This window comes from Musca domestica, unplaced genomic scaffold (genome assembly GCF_030504385.1).
Source record: "Musca domestica strain aabys unplaced genomic scaffold, Musca_domestica.polishedcontigs.V.1.1 61, whole genome shotgun sequence".
NCBI classification, from domain to species: Eukaryota; Metazoa; Arthropoda; class Insecta; order Diptera; family Muscidae; genus Musca; species Musca domestica.
In genome coordinates, this window is record NW_026712367.1 from 4458834 (window position 1) to 4485334 (window position 26501).

The 26501-nt window shown below is 31.5% G+C and overlaps 1 protein-coding gene across 3 annotated transcripts in view; it reads right to left on the reverse strand.

Moving 5' to 3' along the window:
• Positions 1 to 26501, reverse strand: part of LOC101890223 (pro-interleukin-16) — a 354063-nt gene that overhangs the window by 312860 nt on the left and 14702 nt on the right. The window lies entirely within an intron of this gene.

A 26501-nucleotide genomic window follows, 5' to 3' on the forward strand; every position in this document is an offset into this window, starting at 1 on the left:
AATATTCAAAATAATTTTCCAGGACATTTATCTGAATAATCGTGGATTTTTTAAAAATGTTTTTCAAGGACTTCTATCCAAGAATCGTGGATTTTTTAAAAATATGTCTGAAGGACTTCTATCCAAGATTTTTAAAAATAATTTTCTATGACTTTCTACCCAAGAATCTTGGATTTTATAAAAATAAGTTTCAAGGACTTTTTACCCAAGAATTTTGGATTTTCTAAAAATAATTTTCAAGGACTTTCTACCCAAGAATAAATTTCAAGAACTTTCTACCTGGTTGTCTTTTTATTTTTTCTTTTGCGAGGACTTTCTACCCAGAATCCGTAGAATATTCAAAATAATTTTCCAAGACATTTAACTCAATAATCGTGGATTTTTTAAAAATGTTTTTCAAGGACTTCTATCCAAGAATCGTGGATTTTTAAAAATAATTTTCACCGACTTCCTACCCCAGAGTCTTGGATTTTATAAAAAAAAGTTTCAAGGAATTTCTAACCAACAATCGTGAAATATTCAAAAATAAATTTCAAGGACTTTCCGGCCAGAAATCATAGAATATTCAAAATTATTTATAAGGACCTCTACCCAGGAATCGTGGATTTTTTTTTAAATAAATTTCAAGGCTTTCCAGCCAGAAATCGTGGAAAATACACAACTATTTTCAAGAAATTTTCACCCAAGAATCGTGGATTTTTAAAAATTAATTTTCAAGGACAAAATATTTTTGAGATCAGTAGAGCTTGGGTCGTCGTTTTTTAAAAATATTTTCAAAAATTTTCAGGCCGTGGATAAATAAATATAAGTTGTTAAATTTTTTAAAAACATTTTCAATTGTCGACAGCAGAATGGATTTTTAAATATTTTTCAAAGACTTTCGGGCTCATAAATCGCAGAGTTTTTCCAAAAAAAAATCCACGACTTTTGATCTGTAAAATCGTGGATATTTTTGGGAGTTTCCGGAGGATATTTAGACCAAAAAATCTTGTAGTTTTTTTTAATATTTGAAATCATTAGAATATAAACAAGAATTGGCCCTTAAACATACATCCCCTAAAAATCAATAATTTGGTCCCCTAAAAAAAATTTTATTATAAAACTACAATATTAGTATAAAAATTACAAATATTATCATAAAAATTACAAAACTCGAAACCGCTTAATAAAGCTTCGATTTGGTCCTTGAGAAAAAAAATCTGAAAAAAATCAATTTTTTTTTTCTCTGCAAATCCTTAAAAAAATTAAAAAAAAGCTTCTTGGAGTCATTATATCATTAAAAAAATTAAAAAATGTTTGTTAAAAATCGAAGATTAGAGACCTTGATTAAAATTTTGTTCTTGAAAAAAAAATGCAAAAAAAATGGGAACAGTATATTCTTGAAAAATTTCTAAAGAACCAGATATTTGCTTCTGGGACATTTTTTTAAAGCCCTCTATTTTCTTTTTTTCAATTCTTTCGAAAAAATTGTCCTAGTTCTTCGAAAAAAATCATAAAAGAACAAAACCTTTGTCTTGGAAATTTTAAATATTTTAAATTTAATTTTTTAAGCATGCTCAGGCCACAAAATGTATATTTTTTCGAAACACCAAAAAATCAAAATTTGTCTTGGAAATTTGGGAATTATAAAATTTATTTAATGGCAAATTTATTTTATTTTATTTTAATTTATTATTATTATTTTATTTATTAAAAATTTATTTTTTTAAAGATGCTTAGGACACAAAATGTATATTTTTTCGAAAGAGCAAAATTTGGAATTTTAACCAACAATTTTTTTGGGGACCCTTGGCCAAAGGTCATGATATTTTTCCAAGGAGCTTCAAAACTTTGACTTTTAATTTTTTTTCGATATTCATTCACTTTTTTTAAATAACTTATTTTAAGAATCAGCAGCAAAATGACTCCTCACAAAATAATCCCTTAATACCATGGACTATGGTATAGCCCTGCCAAGTTTTTTTTCTTACCTTCACTTTTGTTCTTAACTTGAAACTAAAGCTCTAAAGCGATGATTAATCAAATGTCATAAATCATTTGGAGAACAATAAATTAATGGGCTATGGGATTTGTTTTTTGTTGTTGCCATAGGTATAGGATATCTATGCCGACGAAGTAACCAGCCAGTCAGCCAGCCAGCCGACAATCATTGGATGATACCGATTACAAACTTTTAGCACCTTATGATGGATGACTGCATCCAAAGTTGGCAGAGTGTCTCAAGTGTCGATTGCATTTGTAAAGCGTTTTACGTCTATGAATCATTAACAAAACAAAACATGCTATGTCCGCACACACAACCCATGTAGCGACTGCTTCTGACCTCACCTCCCAATACTCCACCTTGTGCTCCGGCCATAAAACATTTCAGTTAAGCAGTCATCCATAAAATTAGGAGTAAAATAAAACGTCGCCGAGGAAGAAGACATAACACACCAGACAATCAAACAGAAATTCAATCTTTGCTTCTTTAACCGGCCAATGGCCAAACAAAACGAAGTTTAGTCTGGGGAGAGGGAAAATGACCAGACCACACATTGGAGGCCATAAAATGCTGGACTCATGGCATTCAAAAGGAGAGTGCATCTGTGTGTGTGCGTAAGGTATCAACAACGAGACATGAGACAAGTCACAACATTATAGGTGCTCATTGGAATAATACAACAACAACAATGCTAGAACAACATCCAAACAACAGCAACAACATCCATTGACGACCCATCATCATTGAATCTGGAATCAATGGCCAGCAACACTTCAAACCAATAGCCATTGGCGTGAGCATGGATTTTTAAAAAATATTTTTTGCATTTGTAAAAAGAACGTGGATTCTTAAAAAAATATATTTTTTGCATTTATAAAAAGAACGTGGATTTTTTAAAAAAATATTTTTTGCATTTTTAAAAAGAACGCGGATTTTTAAAAAAATATATTTTTTCATATTTCAAAAGTCGTGGATTTTTAAAAATTATTTTTTCATATTTTCAACAAAGGATTTTTAAAAAAATATTTTTTCATCATTAGATGCAACGTGGATTCTTTAAAAATATTTTTTCATTATTAGATCCAGCGTGGATTTGTTAAAAAATATTTTTTTATCAGTAGATCCAACGTGGATTTTTTAAAAAAATATTTTTTTTATATTTCCAACAAACGTGGCTTTTTTAAAAAAATATTTTTTTTATCAGTAGATCCAACGTCGATTTTTAAAAAATATGTTTTTTTTTTATCTGTAGATCCAACGTTGATTTAAAAAAAAAAATATTTTTTTTATATTTCCAACAAACGTGGTTTTTTTAAAAAATATTTTTTATCAGTAGATCCAACGTGGATTTTTTTAAAAAATATTTTTTATCAGTAGATCCAACGTGGATTTTTTTAAAAAAATATTTTTTATCAGTAGATCCAACGTGGATTTTTTTAAAAAATATTTTTTATCAGTAGATCCAACGTGGATTTTTTAAAAAATATTTTTTATCAGTAGATCCAACGTGGATTTTTTTAAAAAATATTTTTTATCAGTAGATCCAACGTGGATTTTTTTAAACAATATTTTTTCATTAATACAACAAACGTGGATTTTATAAATACGAACGTGGGTTTTTTAAAAAATATTTTTCCATTAATAAAACAAACGTGGATTTTTTAAAAAATATTTTTTTATATTTCCAACAAACGTGGATTTTTCAAAAAAATATTTGTTTATATTTCCAACAAACGTGGATTTTTTAAAAAAAATATTTTTTTTATTTCCAACAGACGTGGATTTTTTTAAAAAAATATTTTTTTATTTCCAACAGACGTGGATTTAAAAAAAAAAATATTTTTTTATCAGTAGATCCAACGTGGATTTTTTTAAAAAAAATATTTTTTTATCAGTAGATCCAACGTGGATTTTTTTAAAAAATATTTTTTATTTCCAACAGACGTAGATTTTTTTAAAAAAAATATTTTTTTATCAGTAGATCCAACATGGATTTTTTTAAAAAATATATTTTTTATTTCCAACAGACGTTGATTTTTTTAAAAAAAAAATATTTTTTTATCAGTAGATCCAACGTGGATTTTTTTAAAAAATATTTTTTTTTTATCTGTAGATCCAATGTGGATTTTTTTATAAAAATATTTTCCATTAATAAAACGAACTTGGTCCTAGGGAGACATTACAATAAAAAAAAAATTCATAGCCACCTCTAAGCCCTTTGGGGGGAATGCTATTTGGCATACATTTCGTGGAGGCATTGGCGGAACTTGCACAAATTTACAGAATATTTATACCCTCAGCCATATGGCTGGCTGATATATATAATTTCATAAGGCCAAAACGTAACTCATCGAAATAATGGTTTAAGATCCTAGGTCCCTTTGGACCAGATCCATTTCAGGAGTCGATCTAGGGGTGTATGTCCGTCCATCAGTCTGTCTGAAAGGCACTGGCACAATAACTCTCCAAGGGAGTATCCAATTTGATCCAAACTTGTTATATCGTAATATTATTATCAAACCTAGATCGAGTTCGGAGATGGGCAATATCGGCCCACACCTTCAGGTACCTCACCCACATAAGGTCGAAATTTTCGAAAAAAAAAAATATTTCACTGCACAGAGAACGTAAGTATAATCCGATTTTGCTCCAACTTTGCAAATCCTAATATTTCCATAAGTGCTAGGTCAGGTGCGAAAATGGGCAATATCAGTTCACTCTATCGAGTACCTCCCCCACAAAGGGTCAAAATTTGGAATATCTATGAAGCTCATAAAACGCGAAATTAACATCCGATTCCATTCAGACATCTTGGCACATCTCAATATTTCTATTAACACAAGCTCCGTTATAAAGATGGTAGAGATCGGACCACTCCTTCTGGTACCTCCCACACAAAGGGTCAAAATTTGGAATAAATATGAAGCTCATAAAAAGCGAAATTAACATCCGATACCATTCAGACCAGGCACATCTCAATATTTCCATCAACACAAGCTCTGTTATAAAGATGGTAGAGATCGGACCATTCCTTCTGGTACCTCCCCCACAAAGGGTCAAAATTTTGAATAACCAAAATGATCATATAATCCGAAATAAGCATCTGGTTCTCTTCATATTTCACACATCCTATTATTTCTACTAACAAAAGACCTGCTGTGAAAATGGGATGCATCGGTCCACTCCTTCTGGTACCTCCCCCACAAAGGGTCAAAATTTTGAATATCCATGAAGTACATAAAACGCGAAATTAGCATCGGGTTCCCTTTATATTTCGCACATCCCATTATTTGTACTAACGCAAGATCTGCTGTGAAGATGGGATGTATCGATCCGCTCCTTCTGGTACCTCCCCCACAAAGGGTCAAAATTTTGAATATCCTTGAAGCTCATAAAACATGAAATTAACATCCGATTCCATCAGACTTGGCACATCTCAATATTCAACACAGGATCTGTTATAAATATGATAGCGGTCGGACCATTCCTCCAAGTGCCTAAAACCCTTGGCCTATATATCATCGTTCTCCAGGATTGAATTCATGTAGAACATCTTTTTCATTCCTTTTTATCCACCTCCAAAGCTTCAACTTCCTTCTCAGCTGTGCCTTTTCTCTCCCATTCCTCCTGTCCACCTTTCAAGGCAATAAAGTAATTTCATTCATTTCAACCTCCCAACAACAACAATAACATTTTGTTACACTTTTACGGCATTTCAAAAGAAACATAAAAATGTGCAGAACAGAGTCGTAAAAAAAAGAAACGAAAGCAAAGAACGAGTGGAGCTTCAATTATTGCTACACCTCTGAGGGCATTCTGGGATTCTGTTGTGATTTCTACCGATTGCTCAAATCATTCAAGTGATATGCAGCAACTGGGTTGTGCCGCATGTATTTACCTCTCCCACCACCCGCCCTCCACCTTGGCTGCCTACCAAACTCGTGTGGTTTCATTTCTTTCTTTCATTGCAATTGTTGTCGGGATGTGATTTGTGAATGATGCATTGCTTTACGGCCAACAACAACAACAGCAAGAAGTTTATCGTTCTGCCTGAAAAGAGCCTCGAAAAATGGCCCCAACAAAACGCCCAAAGTGTTAAGAACTTTGATGTGATTATTAGTCGGCAGACGCACACTCCTGACAATCTCTACTCCCCCCCCCCCCCTCTTCGTAAAAAACTTCACTGATCTTCATTCCAACTGCTGCCATGCATAATTATGCGTAGTTACGCCCTCTGTCAGCAAGTTGTTGCCATTCAAGCAGTCAGCCTCTTCTGGCAGGCATCCTTCTGCCTTCCTTTCCGACTTTTTTGTTTTTTTGCAAAAAATTTCTTTAGATTTGAAATGTCAGTTGGTTTTCAACTTCGGACATATGTGAATGCAACTCATACTTGTGTGTGTGTGTGCGTAAGGGTGTGCGTGTTGCTTTCTGTTTGATGTTCGAAATTAGTTCTGGTTGTTATGATTTTTGCTATGTTTGAAGCCATGAAATATTGCTTCGTCTCAACCGCTGCATGTTCCACTGTTGAGGTGTTAATTTGATTTCAAGCGAGAGTATGGGAAAAAGTTTCGAAAAAGAGGACAGAAACACAACAAAGTTGTAACTGGATTGGAAGAGAGCATAAGGAGGAATGGGAGCATGGAATAATAAAATATCAGTTGACTAAAATAAGGTAAGATAAGGAGGGCAGATAATAATTTTCTTTCATTTTGAGAAAAAATAAGTTTAAAAAAAATTTAAAAAAAAATATTAAAATTATCAAAAAAAAACCTTTTTAGAAAAGCTTAGGTCAATGGGAAAAATATTTTTACAATTTTTTTTGGGATTAAAGTGCATGGACCGGTGGGGGCCTAAATAAAAAAAATATATAAGTTTTAGGGAATAAGAAAAATATTCTATAATTTTTTCTAAGAACCTAGAGGCTTATGACAAAATTTTGCAAACATGTTGTAGGCCAAAGGCTGAGGAAACTTATTTTTAATTAGTGGACCCGGGGCCTGTGAAATTTCCTACGAAATAGGAAATTTTCGACCCGTAAAATTTTCCTACAAAATTTAATAAAACGTAAAAAAATGCTATAAAACTGTTAGAGCCGAATTAGCATATAGAGACACTTTTTTACAAAATTGTAATCACCCAGGAGGCCTATGAAAATTATCTACTAGCCCAAGTGGTCCATTTTTTTTTTTTCTTATAAAATTTCATAGGCTACGGTTCCTTTGGGAAAATTTTCAAAAAATTATCATGCAATGAAAATTATCTTAATAAGCCCCAGGGGAGCCAATAAATAAAAATTGTTCAGAAATGTTTTGTAGAACCAGAGAGTCTATAACAATTTTTATGGGTTTCCGGAGTACATATATTTTTTTTAATAGACCACAGTTCCGGAAAAAAAATAATAAAATTTATAGACTTCTGAAAGCAACATAAAGTGTAATATGCAGGTATCGAACAAAGTTTTTGCAAAGTTGAGTAGGTCCTAAATCCGAAAAAAATTTCCAGCAAAATTCTTGAGCCTTAAAGAGTAATTATTTTTATATCCTCCACCTTGGGAAGGAGGGTATATTAACTTTGTCATCCTTAAATATTCGTCGTAGACCCCATAAAGTACATATATTCATAATCAGCATAAAATTCTAAGTCGATTTAACGATGTCCGTCTGTTTGTCCGTCTGTCTGTTGAAATGACGATACAGACCACATTATTTAACGTAGAGCGCCAAAATTTAACAAAGCATTTTGTAGTGTGTCTAGGATGGTTGGTATTGAAAATGAGATATATCGGTCCACGTTTTGGTATAGTCCCCACATAACGGTACCTGGTACCTCCTGATATTCGGTATTTTGATGATTTATGCCACATTTTTTCACGAATTTGTCAGAAAATTGGTATTTGTAGGTCATAATGGGTCCAAATTCGTGTGTCGAAATATTGCATGTCCACGATTTGGTATAGTCCCCATATAACGGTACCTCCCGATATTCGGTATTTTGATTATTTTTGCCACATTTTTTTACGGATTAGTCTAAAAATTGGTATTTGTTAGTCATTATGGATTCCAGTTCCGGTAGCGAAACATTGCATGTATGGGTCCACGATTTGGTATAGCCCCCATATAACGGTACCTCCAAATATTCGGCATTTTAATGGTTTTTGCCACATTTTTCAATGATTTATGTAAAAATTGGTATTTGTAGGTCATAATGGGCTCTAATGTTTCCTTTAGCCTTAGGTGGAGGGTATTAAAAGTTTGGCAAGGCCGATAAATTTTTGGTATTTAAATAAAAATATTTTAAAAATTGTCTAGGGCCTGAGAGCCCTTAAATGTTTTCTACAACCCAGGGGCTTATGATCCCATTGGCCTATAAAGTTTTAATGGCCCTTACTGGCCTCTAGAAACATTTTTATAAAATTCAATTAGTCCAGGGGGGGGAGCCAATATAAATTTTTTTTTATAAAATGTCTAGGCCATTGGGGTCTATGGAAATTTTTCTATATAAGTTTGTTGAATGAAATTTTGCAGACCACATTTTTTCTCAAAAAAAAAAAAAAAAAAAAATTATAAAATGTATGGAATTCTGGGAGCCACTGAAAATTAGGTAAATAGGCCTCAGGGGCCGAACCAAATTTCTACAAAGTTGGATGGATCCCGAGAGCCTTTGAAAATGCTTTTGAGAAAATCCTGAAGCCTCAAAATAATATTAATTTTATTTAATTAAGTTTTATATTTGAAATATACAAAATTATTCAATAATGTTTCTAAAATCGGTCCCTCTAACTTACTTGGGACAATTTTTTTTTTAAGGAAAAAAAATGGGTCTACAGAATTTTTAAAAGTATTTTTATTATGCCCATGGGTTCGTGAAAAAATAAATAAAAAAATTGGAAAATTCATGTTAAAAGAAGAGAAATGTATAGGCTCCTGGGAGCCAATGAAAATCAGTTTAATAGACCTCAGGGGGCGAACAAAATGTCTTCAAAGTTATATGGAGAGGCAATGACAATTTTTCTTAGAAAGACCTGGAGCATCAAAATATATTTAATTTTAATTTTTTATATTGAAAATATACAAAATTATTCAAAAATGTTTCTAAAGTCGGTCCCTCTGGCTTAGTTGCGCCTAAAATTTTTTAAAAGAAAAAAATGGATCTACAGATGTTTTAAAAATATTTTTATTATCCCCATGGGTGCGTAAAAAATAACTAAAAAATTGGAAAAATCATGTTAAAAGAAGAGAAATGTATAGGCTCCTGGGAGCCAATGAAAATCAGTTTAATAGATCTCAGGGGGCGAACAAAATTTCTTCAATGTTTGATGGATCCCGAGAGGCAATAATAATTTTTCTTAGAAAGACCTGGAGCATCAAAATATATTTAATTTTAATTTTTTAAATTTTTATATTGAAAATATACAAAATTATTCAAAAATGTTTCTAGAGTCGGTCCCTCTGGCTTACTTGAGCCTAAAATTTTTTAAAAGAAAAAAATGTATCTACATAAGTTTTAAAAATATTTTTAATATGCCCATGGGTGCGTGAAAAAAAAAAAATAAATAAAAAAATTGGAAAAATCATGTTAAAAGAAGAGAAATGTATAGGCTCCTGGGAGCCAATGAAAATCACCTCAGGGGGCGAAGAAAATTTCTTCAAAATTAGATGGATCCCGAGAGGCAATAACAATTTTTCTTAGAAAGTCCTAGAGCATCAAAATGTATTTAATTTTAATTTTTTAAATTTTTATATTGAAAATGTACAAAATTATTCAAAAATGTTTCTAAAGTCGGTCCCTCTGGCTTAATGGGGCCTAAAAAATTAAAAAAAAAAAAAACAGTATGTGTCTACAGAAATTTTTAAATTATTTTTATTTATGCCATGGGCATGGGTTCGTAAAAATTAAAATAAGTAAAAAACCGCAAAGTTCGGCCTGTTCGACTTCAAAAAATTTCAAAAAAAATCTGCAATCTACCACTTAAATGAAAACCGTTATATAGGGGCTATACGAAGGCGTGGACCTGCTTTCGAAATTTTTTGTCATAGGCTGTGGTTCCTGTGAATAATATCGCAAAAATCATGAAAATACCGAATATCGGGAGGTACCGTTATATGGGGGCTATACGAAGACGTGGACCTGCACAGACAATTTTCTGTCATAGGCTGTAGTACCCATTACGAACTTCAAATACGAAATTTGAGAGCGGTCTAAAATGTATATTTCGAGGTTTTACAAACGGAATGACAAATTTAATATACACGGAGGATATGGTGGAGGGTATAAAAATAAGGTTTGTCTACAGAAATTTTAAAAATATTTTTAATTTTGCCCATATTTTCTTGAAAATTAAAAAAATGGGAAAATTTAAAAAAAAATAAAAAAAATTTTAATTTTTAAATTTTCAAGGAAAATTATTTTTTTTTTTTTTTTGAAAAATTTTTGGTTCCATTTTTTTAAGTTTTTGAGGACTGGGGCCTTTTACAGATCTCTATAAAATTTTAAAATTTTTTTCATCCTTACAAAATAGCCAGGCCATTCCCTGTTTGCTCCTATTTGTTGTTTTCCATGTCCAGATATGGCGTGACCTGTCAAAGGCATTTTGCCAAATGATTGATTGTCCGACTCGATGGTTAAGTGTTCGACTGGTGGTGATTGGTGGACAGTGATTAATGGAGGTACAAAATTAATATTGGTTAGCAGGACGACGATCAAACCCTGAGACAATGATAACAAGGTGCAAGAAGAAGATGAAAAAGAAAAATAAAAAGGAGAACAAAAAAAAATAGAAATGCCACAAAACACGAAACGTGACATTTTGGCCAAAGAGAAAATTCCCATGGCTGATCCGAAATATTCACAATTCAGAACAACAATAACAAAGAAAAAGAAAAACGAAAATAATTACCAAAAAAAAAAACGCAGTATTCAGATTTTCAATATTCTTTTGGCGGATTTTTATGTAAACTCAACACGTTTCTGCCCGAAACGGCGAGGAGAGCTGGGCATGGGTACTAAACAAATTTATGGGGCACATTTGCCGTTTTGAATGCCGATTTTTTATTGTCCATCATTTATTTGAGTTATCCTTTAAATATTGAAAATTGGGCCATGATGGTTGTAATTTTCGATGCGCAGGGTCATACCAAATGTCAAAATACCGTAAATTGCAGCATTGCCTCTCCTCCATCCCCCCTCCCAGCGAATGACAATTTACGGCCATCAATGTCGCAGCGATATTCATTCATTCACTCAAAAACTTCAGCGGCAGCCATTGTTCTTTTGAGACGCTCTTCGTTGCGAAACTTAATTTGCATGCCAAGCTGATGGCAGACGATGGGCATGAAGAAATGCCGTCGCCGCCGCCGCCAAGCTGAGAATTGCCAAAATAACAGCGAGAAAAAAACAATCGAAGCCGCAACGAAATATTGAAAATAAAAAAACCCCAGCAAAATCTTGATATAATTTTCGCACGCAATGCCATATTTTAAAGAAGTCATCCTGCCGGTGGCTTTACAAAGAATTCCAAGTGGTCTCCGCAAGACTGACTTCTTTCGGTCATTCATTCCGTCGTTTAGCAGTCTCTGTATGGCGGTGTATTGGCGAATGCGTGTAATTTCATTTCTTGGCCGATTCCTTAACAATGTGTTATGATTGTGGTCGCGGTTTATGGCCATCATCGTCCGATTCTGATTCGGTTTCTTAACAATTTTTGTGGAGACTTACTGTTGTTGTTGTTATTTTTGTTGTTTTGCCATTAAATCAAGATGATCTCAGTTTGATTTCAGGGCCTTAAGAATTTGATTGAAAAATGTGTGAATAGAATATTGAACTTCATTTTTTGTGTGGTTTTTGAAATCGCAAAATAGGGCTGTGGTTTTCGGATCGGGCATTGGATGCCATCATGGGTCAATAAACAAATAATTAAATTTTATGGAATCTTATTTTTTTTTTTTTTTTTTTTGTAAAATTGGAAAAAATCTGCCTTTCAAATGTTGCAAAAAATCGGAGAACTACGGGACCTGAACCCCATTAAATTGCAACAAAAAATAAATAATTATGGGAAAAATCCAGCAAATCATAAAAGTAGAGCTAAAAAAGGAGACAGTTGTATCGGCGTTTTTAAAATTTACATCGCAAAGTAACCTTAATAGAGGGGGGCAAGTTCCCCTTCTTCCACACTTTTGGAAATCTTCGGATTAAGATTCCTTGGAATCCGGACATTTTTGGTATATACTTTCTTCGACAATATTGTAGATAAAAATACGAGGAATATATTTCTTAAACACTTTAACCCACAAGCGACACAACGAAGGGGTCTTTTTGGTCCTTTTTTGCAAAAATGGTTAAAAACTCCACTTAAACGGGATCGCAGCAATTCAAAATATTCTACAAAATTATTTGTCATAAAATTCTACTATAGGTCCTAGAAGACATCAAAAGTCAACAACTTACCTAAATGACAGGAATTCATAAAATAATAAAAACACATTTTAGGGTTAAAATAGTACTTTGTGTGATTTCATGCAAAAATCTCCCACAGAACATAATTTTTAAAGAATGACGTCAAAGGCAAAAATATTCCTGACTAAATTTCAGTATAAGTCGGCAAATAAAATAAATGTCTACATTCATTATATATCTGAAAAATATTTGCGTCAATGTTGCAAACAAAATACGCGAAAATATTTTCTAAATATTAAAAACACATTTTATAGTTAATCTGAGTTTATGCAATATTCTCCTTTAAAGCATCATTTTAGAAGGACGTCGTAAAGGACAAAAATATTCTTTATCGAACTTCACTATAAGTTACTGAAGAAAAGAAATTTCTTAATCCATTATATGTCTTGAAAAAATCTGCCGTAATGTTGTCAAAAAAAGACACGAAAATATTTCCTAAATATTAAAAACACATTTTATGCTTAATGTGAGTTTATGCAAAATTCTGCTACAAAGAAGCATTTTAGAAGGATGATATACAGGACAAAAATATTCTTCATCAAATTTCACTACAAGTCACTGAAGAGAATACATTTCTATATCCATCATATATCAAAAAATATTTGCCTCAATGTTGCCAAAAAATACACGAAAATATTTCCTAAATATTAAAAACCTATTTTAAGCATAATGTGAGTTTATGCAAAATTCTCCAACTAAATATCATTTTAGAAGGATGACTTCAAGGACAAAAATATTTTTCATCACATTTCACTATAAGCCACCATGGAAAAGAAATCTCTACATTCATTGTTTATCAGGAAAATATTTGCCTCAATGTTGCAAACAAAATACACGAAAATTTTTCCTAAATATTAAAAACACATTTTATGCTTAGTGTGAGTTTATGCAAAAATTTCCCCCAAAATGTAATTTTGGAAGGATGACTTCAAGGACAACAATATTTTTCATGAAATTTCACTATAAGTCCCCATGGAAAAGAAATCTCTACATTCATTATATATCCGGAAAATATTTCGCTCAATGTTGCCAAAAAATACGCGAAAATTTTTCCTAAATATTAAAAACACATTTTATGCTTAATGCGACTTTATGCAAAATTCTCCACCTAAATATCATTTTAGAAGGATGACTTCAAGGACAAAAATATTCTTCATCAAATTTCACTATAAGTCATCAAAGAAACGAAATCTCTATTTCCATTATATATCAAAAAAATATTTGCCTCAATGTTGCCAAAAAAAGCGAAGATAATTCCTAATCTTATAAAAAACACATTTTATGCTTAATGTGAGTTTAAGCAAAATTCTCCTGCAATGAAACATTTTAGAGGGATGATATAAAGGACAAAAATATTCTTCATCAGATTTTACTATAAGTCACCAAGGAAAAGAAATCCCTATTTCCACTGTATATCAAAAAATATATGCCTCAATGCTGCCAAAAAAAAGAATCGAAAATATATCCTAAATATTAAAAACACATTTTATGCTTAGTGTGAGTTTATGCAAAATTCTCCAACTAAATATCATTTTAGAAGGATGACTTCAAGGACAAAAATATTCTTCATCAAATTCTACTATAAGCCATCAAAGAAACGAAATCTCTATTTCCATTATATATCAAAAAAATATTTGCCTCAATGTTGCCAAAAAAAAGCGAAAATAATTCCTAATCTTATAAAAAACACATTTTATGCTTAATGTGAGTTTAAGCAAAATTCTCCTGCAATTAAACATTTTAGAGGGATGATATAAAGGACAAAAATATTCTTCATCAGATTTTACTATAAGTCACCAAGGAAAAGAAATCCCTATTTCCACTGTATATCAAAAAATATATGCCTCAATGCTGCCAAAAAAAGAATCGAAAATATATCCTAAATATTAAAAACACATTTTACGATTAGTGTGAGTTTATGCAAAAATTTCCCCCAAAATGTAATTTTGGAAGGATGACTTCAAGGACAACAATATTTTTCATGAAATTTCACTATAAGTCCCCAGGGAAAAGAAATCTCTACATTCATTATATATCCGGAAAATATTTCGCTCAATGTTGCCAAAAAATACGCGAAAATTTTTCCTAAATATTAAAAATACATTTTATGCTTAATGCGACTTTATGCAAAATTCTCCTGCAATGAAACATTTTATGGAGATGATATCAAAGACAAAAATATACTTCATCAAATTTCACTATAAGTCACCAAGGAAAAGAAATCCCTATTTCCACTGTATATCAAAAAAATATTTGCCTCAATGCTGCCAAAAAAAAGTGAAAATATTTCCTAATCTTATAAAAACACATTTAAAGCTTAATGCGACTTTACGCAAAATTCTCTTGCAATGAAACATTTTAGAGGGATGATATAAAGGACAAAAATATTCTTCATCAAATTTTACTATAAGTCACCAAGTAAAAAAAAATCCTATTTCCACTGTATATCAAAAAAATATTTGCCTCAAAGCTGCCAAAGAAAGACTCGAACATATTTCCTAAATATTAAAAACACATTTTTTGATTAATGTGAGTTTATGCAAAAATCTCCTGCAATGAAACATTTTAGAAGCATGATATAAAGGACAAAAATATTCTTCATCAAATTTCACTATAAGTCTCGAAGGAAAATATATCCCTATTTCCACTGCATATCAAAAAAATATTTGCATCAATGTTCAAAAAAAAAAAAAAAACGCGAAAATATTTGCTAACTTTTTCGCTCAATTTTTCCTCGGACTTTTTTCGAGTTAACGCCTGAAAGTAACATAAAATTTCGTTTTAGGCCGAAGAGATCAAAAGAAGAAATATTCTATACAAAATTTCAATATAAATCTCAGAACAAACCGTATATCTAGGTATAATAGTTTCTTATGAAAATTACATTCAAAACTTATGTACCAAAAGTGCAAATTATGTCTTTGATTTTATGTGATGTTAATTTAACACGTATCCAATCCGAGTCAAAATCTTCTTTTATATCTCAGTTTTTGGAGAAAGGGAAGGATGGAAGAACACTCCTACATCGGCTCCAAAATGTCCTGAAACGTATTTGGTCCAAAGAAATCTAGGGTCTAAAACCGATATTTCCATGAGGCACATTTTGGCCCTATCAAATGTAGTCATATTGCTGAAAGTATTAAAATTCACTGAACCTTTGAGGCTCACAAAATTTTCTAGATTTTATTTAGGTACTTTATCTAGGTATAATATAATTTTAGAAATTTTTTCGTAAGTTCCAAAGGCCTACAATATTTTCTAGAAATTTATTAAGCTTCTGAGGCCGACAAAATTCAAACAAAATTGTTCTTTGGTCTACAAAAACTTAAAAAAATGTTTTCAAAACCAGCACATTTTACTGGAAATATATCATGAGCTTCTACAGTGCGTAAAATTGTAAGGAAATTTTTTTCATTATTATTATTATTTTTTTTAATATTTCTTATATTGGCATTTTTTCATAGATCCTTTCTTAAAAAAAATTATGGGATCTTTGCAATTTTTTTACCCCGAATTTTTTCGTATTCGAATACAACACATTTTCATTCGTAGTATCAAACAAGTGATGATGACACAAGTGTTTCAGGCTTTTGATATGGTTTACTATCAAGATGTACATGTATGATGTAAATATGTATGTTATGTATGTACCGTATGTTAACATCCTATGCCACATATCATTATATTGGCTTAGTGGCTAAACATCAGCTACTGTATGTAGACAAAAAGTGTGGGAGCAGCCATGCAGGCTATCTTCAAGAAAACATCTGTTAAGGTTCAGCTTTCATGATATTCCAACCTCTCAGGCATCGGGCGTATTTTTGCCATCATCATTATTATGGCAAAAGGGTTGCCATTTCAAAAAAATGTGGTTACATAAAATTAAATTTTTGTATCAAAATTGTTTGCAGAAAAGTTCAAATGACTAAGACGTCCACAACAATGTAAAGAAATATTTTCCTTGACCTGCGGAGATTTTTATTTTATTTATTTTTTTTTTTTATGAAGTTCACTTAGGTTTACCGAATTTTCAAAAAAAAAATGTATATGTCTCCGCAGCAACATTTTCATTTATTTTAAATGTTATTAGCCCAATAAAATGATTTGAAAATATTTCATTGGTCTCCGTGACCTATAAAATTCGTTTAGTATTAAAGTTGTTCCCAGAGTCCTATTTTTTAAATTAATTATAGATTTTCTAATACACATATAGCTTCTTATTGTTGAAGACGTAACTTCCTTCATCAAATTTGGATATTTAAGGCCAAAAAAATCCGACCAATTTTAAAAATTTCAGATCAATTTTATATATTTCGGCAAACAAATAATTTCTTTAAAAAAAATGTCCCCCAAAATATAAACTAATACAATTTTAGTTCTCCATTGCGCTTCGTGGCGCAAACAATTCCTCTGGAAGTAAATTTGCGGCAGCCCTAATTTTTTTAGGACCAATTTTTCAAATATAGAATTTCTCAATTACCTATATTTAATTTTTTTTGTTGTTGAAAAAAAAATTGTAATATCACAGCCAAAAAAAAATCCGACCAGTTTAACAAATTCCTATCAATTTTAAATTTTTCGGCAAAAAATAATTGTTTTCCACAAAACCAAAAACCACCAAATTATGAACTTATATTAGATAAGTTTAGTTTTCCACTGCCCTTCGTGGCGCATACAAGTAAATTTGCGGCAACCCTAATTTTTGTAGGTCTAATTAATCAAATGTAGGTTTTCTCAATTACATTTATTCTATCTTTTATTATTGAAAGCGTAATTTTTTTTTAATAAAACTTTGATATTTGGAACAAAAAAAAAAAAACCGACCAATTTTCGACAAAAAAAAATTTTTTTTTTAACCAAAAAAAACCTTCAGCAAAATATGCCCCCCTGATATAATTTTACTTATCCATTGCTCTTTTTGGCCCATACAATTACTTTGAAATTAAAATTCCGGCAACCCTAATTTTTTGAGGATCAATTATTCAAATATAGAATTTCTCAATTGCATATATTTTATTTTTTATTATTGCAAACTTATATTCTTCACCAAAAATTTTAATATTTTAGCCAACAAAAAAAAAAAAATTGGCCAGTTTAAAAATTTCCGACAAATTTTAAATTTTGGGTATCACTTTCAACCAAAAAAGAGAAAATATTTCCACCAAAATATTAACACTGATATAATTTTAGTTCTCCATTGTGTTTGCTTATTTATTGTTGAAAACTTATAATTTTCCCCAACTTTTTTATATTTTGGCCAAAAAAAAAACCGACTAATTTAAAAAAATTGCCGACCAATTTTTAATATTTCGGTAAAAAAAAAAAATTCCTTCCAAAAAAAATATATATGTCCACCAAAATATGAACCCTGATATAATTTTAGTTCTCCATTGCTCTTCGTGGTCCATACAATCCCTCTGAAATGAAATTTGCGGCAACCCTAATTTTTGGGAACCAATTATTCAAATATGGAATTTCTCAATTGTATTCTTTATTATTGAAAACTTATAATTTTTATTGATGAAACTTTTAGTTTTCACCAAATTTTTTAAATTTTAGGAAAAAAATCGACCAATTTAAAAAATTTCCGACCAATTTTTAATATTTCGGCAAAAAAAATCTTTAAAAAAAATATGTACACCAAAATATGAACCCTGATATAATTTTAGTTCTCCATTGCTCTTCGTGGCCCATACAATTCTTTTGGAATTAAATTTCCAGCAACCCTAATTTTTTTGGAGACCAATTATTCAAATATGGAATTTCTCAATTGCATATATTTTATTTTTTATTGTTGAAAGCGTATTTTTAAGGAAATTTTAATATTTCGGAACAACACAAATCCGACCAATTTAAAAATGTCCAACAAATTTTAAATATAATATAATGTATAGTTTTTCTCAACCAAAAAAAAAAATATATGTCCACCAAAATATGAACTCTTACATAATTTCAGTTCTCCATTACGCTTCGTGGCCCATACAATTCCTCTGGAAGTGAATTTGGGGCAACCCTAGTTTTCTTAGGTCTTATTATTCAAATGAAGACTTTCTAAATTGCATATATTTTATCTTTTATTGTTGAAAACGTAATTTCTTAGAGATATTTTGAAATTTAGAACATGAAAAAAAACCGACCAATTTCAAATATTTCAACCAAAACTCGTTTTTTTTTTTTGACCCAATATGTCCTTTTTACATTTTGTTTGTTTCTCTTATATTTTTTCTCATATTTGAAACAAAATAAACAATTCCGATCAATTTGAAAAAATTCGACCAATTTTTAATTTTTCGTCCAGAAATTCTATTTTTCCCAATTATGAATTTTTTAATTTTCTGTTTGTCTCTCTCATCAAATTTACATATTTGACCATTTTTACATTTTGTTTGCTTATCTTCCAAATTTTTCATATTTGAAACAAAATAAACAATTCCGATCAATTTGAAAAAAATTCGACCAATTTTTAAATTTTTGACAAAAAAAAATCCTTTTTTTCCTAATTATGATTTTTTTATGTTTTGTTTATATCTCTCAACAAATTTACATATTTGAAATAAATTAAAAAATTTCCGACCAATTTGAAATTTTCCGACCAAAAAAAAATGTTTGAACAAATTATGAACCCTAATATGATTCTATGTCTTCCTAGGAAAGTATTTGGTGAGCTAATAGTTATGGCCACAACAACATATGGCTCATTGCCATCAAGTTCCTTTTTCCTAGAATTCATGGAGAATTAAAAGAAAAATTTGACACTTTGTCAGCAGAGAGAACAATAAAAAAAACTGAGAGATATCAGATGTGAAAATCTGTGTGGTGAGGCTTCAACAGAAATCTATGGCACGCTGGAAAACAAAACAAAAAAAAAATATCAAAATAAACTAGGAACGTCTTTTGAACATTTTGCAGATCAGGTGACAAAAGTTCAACAGAAAATGCAATGTCCTCTCTGGTTTTTTGAAAGTAATGAACATCTGATGTTCTTTGGTTTTTTTTTTTTTTTTTTTTTGAAATTAAACTCTAATTTTCTTTAGGATTTGCCCAGTTAATTGTGGCTAAGTTTAGCTTTCTATTTACAAAAATAAAAAAAAAACAAAAACCCAAAACATGACACCTTTCACTGTCATCATGGCCAAGAACCGCCAAACAACGAAGACAACCATCACCGGGCCATATTTCTGCTCTTTCTCCACTTCAAGATGACACAGAATTAAGGTCAACGATGTTAGATTTCAAAATTTATCTCCTTAATTCTAATGACAAGACAGATAATGGCAGCAGTGACAACAACAACAACAAACCTAGCCTTTTTCTTTTCCCAAAAAATTTTCCTCATTAGCTGTGAATGTTTTTTTTTTTTTCTTTGCCCCCTTTCACAGCTACCATAAGATTTTGGTGGCCCGTAATGACAATTTTCTTCCGCCAAACCACCCACCTCCACAGACACCAACCAATTTTGGTTCGTAATTAAACTTTAGTTAAATGTTATCTAAACGGTAGTCATTTCCAAAACTCAAATAAACCAACCCTTTATGTCAATTTGATTTTTTTATAGGAGGTGGAGGGGGGGATGGGGTATTTGAAAACTCTATTCGTTTTTTGGGTAATTGCCTACCGAAAACTGTAATTAGTGGGGTTTTTGGTTATCTAGTTTTTGTCACAAATTGTTTATCTTTACGGTCACAACAAAAACGTCGACGACAACCACAACAACAATGGCAATTGTCAATTTCAATAAAACTTCATGGTAATGAAAATAGTTCGATTTTATGACAGACCAAAAAAAAAAATTAATGGAAAACGAAAAGATTAATTTTTCCAAGGCACGATGGAGGAACACGAAATTTCAAATTTGATTAAAATTTTGTGGGCCTCAAAAAAAATAATTTCTTTCAATCACAAAAAAAAAAAAAAAAAAAAAAAAAAAAAAAAAAAAAAAAAAAAAAAGCTGTAAGTTCGACCGGGCCGATCTTTGAATACCCTCCACCATTTGAAACGAATTTGACAATTTTCAAATAAATAAAATCCGTTAACAATTCTATTGAAATCTTAAAAATACCGAATGTAGCCGTTTTGTTAGGGTCTTTTAGACGACGTGGGCCTGCATGGGCAACTTTTGTCATAAGCCATTACAATATTCAAAAGCGAAACTTAAAAAAAAATTCGGCGGATAATGTCTCTAAAATCATCAAAATTTCGAATATCGGGGGTACCGTTATATGGGGCCTATACGAAGACAAGGACCTGCATACGAAATTTTTTGCCATACCTTGTAGTACCCATTAAGATCATCCAATACGAAATTTGAAACGATTCCGGTTAATAATGGTGCTGAAATCATCAAAATACCGAATATAGGGAGCTTCCGTTATATGGGGACTATACGAAGACGTGGACCTGCACACAAGCATTTTTCTCATAGACTGTCATTACGAACTTTAAATATAAAATTTGAAATAATTCCGGTAAATAATCTCGCTAAAATCATGAAAATATCGAATATTGGGAGGTACCATTACATGGGGGTTTTACGAAAACGTGGGCCGACATGGCCCATTTACGAACTTAACCTGCCTACTGGTAAACTATGCATGTATGTGAAATTGTAGTCTTCTATCTCAATTTGTTCGAAAGGTTGCGTGATTACAACAGACAGACGGACAGGCAGACAGTAGGACAGACAGCCAGATCGTCTTAGAATTTTACGCTTATCCAGAATATATATACTTTGTAGGGTCTATTATGAATATTTCGAGGAGTTACAAACGGAATGACCTCCATACCCTCCATAGAATGGTGGAGGGTATACAAAAATTTTCATAATATATTTTTAAAAAAATCCGGACTCCCCTAAGCCCTCCAAAATCGTATTTTTGTTTTTTTTTTTGTATTAAATATTCTTATTTTTTTATTAAAATTTTGATATTTGAACCAAACAAAAAAGTCTGACCGATTTCAAAAAAAAACCGACCAAATTCAAAAAATTCCGACCAAATTTAAAAATTGCCGACCAAATTTTTTTTTTTTTTTTTTTTTTGCCAATCTATAAACCCTTTGTTGTTTCTTTGTGTTCCCAATCAAAATTTTCAATTTAAAACGAGAAAAAATTTTTCCGACCAATTTTAAAATTTCCGACCAAAAATAAATTTCGAAGAAAATATAAACCTAGATATGATTTTGTTTTTGGTTTGGTGAGATAATAGTACTGTCATAAACTACACATGGCATAGATTAGATTTTTTGGGCCAAGCAGGTCCATTAATATTTTAGAATTGTTTTACGGCTTCCGAGGTCTACAAATTTTATTCAATTTTTTTTTCATGGACTTAAAAAAATATCAAATAATTTTTTTCGTCGGAACATCGAAGCCTATCGAAGTCCAAAACTATTTAAAAAAATAATTGTGGGTCTCGGAAGCCCACAAGATTTTATTTTTCGTTACCTTACCGCCCAGTTTTGTTAACTCATTTGTTTATGGCTTAGAGGCTCTTTGGCCATTTCAGGCTTCTGGGCTTAGTTAAACAAAGGGCCAATTATGTAAACCTTGTCATGAGTGGACATGAAAATCATAATCAAAAAAAAAATAGACAACAGCATAAGGGTAACTTTTTTGGCATGATATATATTTTGTAAATAAAGGTTAAAAACTTTGAGGAAGCTTTCTTTCCCCCTCGCACCCTTTGGCCAACATTTTAGCCAATAGAAGATTTATAGCCAGGTGTGAATATAATTTTCTGTTACCAGCTCAATTTTCCATAGAACTGCCAATTCCAACCTCCCTCCACTTATCCATGTTCTGTCTGACCCATTGTTGTAAGATAGCCAACATCGTTGGTTCTTTTCGCACAACTTCTGTTATCCTGCCTCCCAAAAAAAAAATCTGGGCGTTTATTTGTTAACAGTTCGCCTGGTGTTAGGGCTTAACAGCCGGACAGCCAAACTTACTCCCAGGAAAAAAACCCAAAAGAAAAAAAACGAACTGCTGTTCAAACAATGTTTCAATTTGTTTGTTTACACCTATTGTCTATGGCTGCTGGTTTGGTCCAGGCCGAACAACGCCCATTGCCAAAAGTCGACAATGGAGGCATGAAATCCCTTTTCAAGTCATGCCAACAATTTGAAATGGGCTGCTGCTGCCGTATTGGTTTTTTTTTTTTGGCCCAAAAGCCAAATGTGTGTTATTTGGTCAAAGTGTGTGGCGACTGTGGATATGACCAGCCATTATTTCCATTTCGATTTTCCGATTTAATTAGAAATTCAAATATTCCATGGAAATCAATTAAATGTTAGAGGCATTAAAGTGCCATTTCTGCGTGGCAATAACAAACAATTGCAATAAATTTTCAATTTTTTGACTATGTTCTCAAAAGGTTATTCGGAATGAGAAAAAGGTTTGGGATAGTAATAACATTTTATGGACATAAACAAATTTTGTATTTTTTTAATGGGCCCTATAGCCCATAAAAAAATTCTTACCACATTTTTTGTAGCCTATTTATAAATATAAAATATATTTTTATAAATATATTTTTTTCTAAAAAAAATAGAATCCCCCGGTGCGGTAAAAATGATTCTATATGAAGCTATAGGTTACGGTAGGTCATGAAAAAAATTTTGACCCTGGAGGCTCATAAAAAATAATATGAAAAATTTAAAACAATAAAATAAAATATTTTCAGGTGCCGTGGCTCACGAATATTTTTTAAAATTATATCGGACACGATACCCAAGATTTTTTTTTTATAAAATCTTATGGGCGATTAGGGGCCTATGAAAAAATTCCTATAAAATTGACTTTGTCTCGGTGCTAAAACTCCATAAGTTCGAGAGCCTGCTTCTCTGGGGCCAATAGACTTTTGAAAACAAAAAATGTAGGCATCCTACCCTTTTTTAAAAAATATATCTGCAACGCCATCTTTATGTAAAATATGACATTATTTCGTTGCAATGGAAACAAAATCAACATAAAAAACGCCACCTATATGTCAACAGAATAGTTTGCTTATCTCTGAGGCCAGTAGACATTTTTCTATATTTTTTGATTGGGTTTAACAGGTCAACCATAAATATTCTAGAACGTTTTGTAGACCTCGGAGGCCAAAAGAATATTTTCGTTCAAATTTTGATGGACGGATTATGGATTACCACATTTGCCATCATATGTTCTATACCACCATTATGTCATTTTGTATTCCTTGGCCACCAATATTTCAAAAAGTGCATTATTTACATTTTGTAAGAAATTCTCTATGAAACACCACCTATATGCCAAAAACTTAATGATATGCCTGCCTTGAACTATTTTTTAAAAGAATTGTTAGGACTAACAAGCCTAAAAAAATTAAAAATTTCCTTTAACATTTTAAAAGCCTTAAATGACACGACGAAACACCAGGGTTTGAAACGCCACCTATATTTCAAAAACCGATTTTTTTAGTTTCCTTGGTATGTCAAAGACTTCATTTCATTTTTGCCTGCCTTAGAGGCCATTGACCATTTTTTTAATAAAATTTGTTAGGCCTCCAACCAATATTCTATAAGATTTTTGTAAGCCTCGGAGGACAACGAAAAATTAGTTAAGGCCTTGAATGGCACAAAGCACCACCATGGCATGGAACGCCACCTATATTTCAAAAAGCAAATGCTTTTCTTACCTGGGAGGCCAGTAAAGAGTTATCTATGAAACGCCACCTTTATATCCAAAACTTCATTATTTGGTTGCCCAAGAGGCCATTGAACCATTGTATGGAACGCCACCTATATTTCAAAAAGGGCATTGGAATGCCAATAAGACATTTTCTATGAAACGACACCTATATGTCAAAAACATTATTATTTGCGCGCTTTGGAGGCCATTAAACACTTTTCTATATAATTGGGTAGGACTAACAGGCACACCCTTAATTTCCTATAAAATTTTTTAGGCCTCAGAGGGCAACAAAAAATGTCGATAACATTTTTAAGGCCTCAAATGACACAATGAACCACAGTGGTATGGAACGCCGCCTATATTTCAAAAAGCAAATTGTTTGCTTAAGTGGAATGCCAGCAAGAAAATTTCTATGAAACGCCGCCTATATGTCAAAAATTTCATTATTTGGTTGTCTTTAAGGCCATTGAATAATTTGTAAAAAAAATTAATACGCCTAACAGACCCAACATAATTATTCTATAAAATTTTGTACACCTTAGGGGGCAACGAAAAATTTTCGATACAATTTTCAGGTCTCGAATGATTTCAAAAAGCGAATTGTTTGCCAGATGCCTTCGAGGCCATTAAACAATTCATAAAAAAATTGTTAGGCCTAACAGGCCCACCTTAATTTTTCTATAATATTGTGTAGGCCTCGTAGTTCAACGTAGAATTTTCTATAAAATTTTAAGGCCTTGAATGACACAATACACAACCGTTGTATGAAACGCCACCTACATTTTAAAAACTCCTTTATTTGCTTATCTCAGAAGCCACTAAGAAATCTATAAAATTATGTAGGTCTTAACGACTAATCAAAATTTATTTATAACATTGAAACCGCGGAGCCTATGAAAAATATTATATAAAATTTCCACACACTACAAGAAACGCTACCTATATCTCAAAAACTGCATTGTTTTCTTGCGTCGGAGGCCAGGGAAAACTTTTACAAACTTTTTTAGACCTAACAGGTCAACAATAATTTTTTGTAAAATATTTGAAGCCTAGCATACCAACGAAAAAATTTCTATAAAATGTTGAAGGCCTCCAATGTCGTCATCCACCGACATGATACGCCACATATATGTCAAAACTGAATTTTCTTGTCTTAAGAATTTTTTTTTTACATATTTTGAGGAAAATATTTCTATGTATAGTTTACAGGCCTCGGAGACCTATTTTGATTTTATAGACAAAATTTTTATGGGGCACGGAGACCTGAAATAAACTTAAGCGCCACCATTATACGAAACCCCATCTGTATGTCAAAAACTACATTGTTTTCTTGTCTCGGAGGCTAGGGAAAACTTTTCAAAAATTTTTAGACCCAATAGGTCAACAATACTTTTTTGTAAAATGTTTTAAGCCTAGCAGGCCGACGAAAAAATTCTATAAAATTTTGCAGGCCTCCAACTTCGTCATCCACCGACATGATACGCCACCTATATGTCAAAACTGAATATTTTCCTTCACTCAATCAAATTTTAGCTCTCAGAGGCCAAAAATCTTTTTTTACAGAATTTTATATATTTCACAGCGGAGGAAAAGAATTTCTATATAATTTTACAGGCCTCGGAGACCCATTTTAATTTTTTAGACAATTTTTATAGGGCACGGAGACCTGAAATAAATGTCACCATTTTATGAAATGCCATCTGTATGTCAAAAACTGGTTTGTTTGTTCGCCTCGGAAGGCAATACAATATTTTCGGTAGATTTTCTTGATCTTGGTTGTGTGAAGAAAATATTTTCTATAACATTTGTGAGCCACTGAAAAAATATCTATCAAACCGTAAGGCATTGGGGCCTCGAAGAAAAAATTCTATAAATCAGTGGGTCATAAAATATTTTTCTAAAATTTTGTAGAACTCAGAGACCAACGAAAAATATTTCTTAAAATTTTTGTGGGCCTCAGAGGCTCGAAAATATTTCTATATAATTTTCTAGACCTCAGAGGCCAATGAAAAATATTTCTTAAAATTTTTGTGAGTCTCTGAAGTCTTAAAAATATATTTTTTAAATGTTTTAGACCCCAGAAACCCTCAAAAATTATCTATAACATTTTATAGGTCATAGAGGTCTACGAAACAATATATATAATATTTTATAGACTTCAGAGAGCCACGAAAAATGCAATTTTTCGGAGGTCTACTAAAAAATTTCTGTAAAATGCTCTAAGCTTCAGGAGTCCATTGAATTTTTTCTATAACATTTTGTTGGTCTCAGAAGCCAAAAAATATTTTTTATAAAATTTTATATGCCTCGGAAGACAATTAATGTGGTCTTGAAATTTTTCTATAGGCCTCATAGGCTTACGAAAAAGAATTGTATAACTTTTTGTGGTCCTCAGAAACTAACGAGTAATTTTCC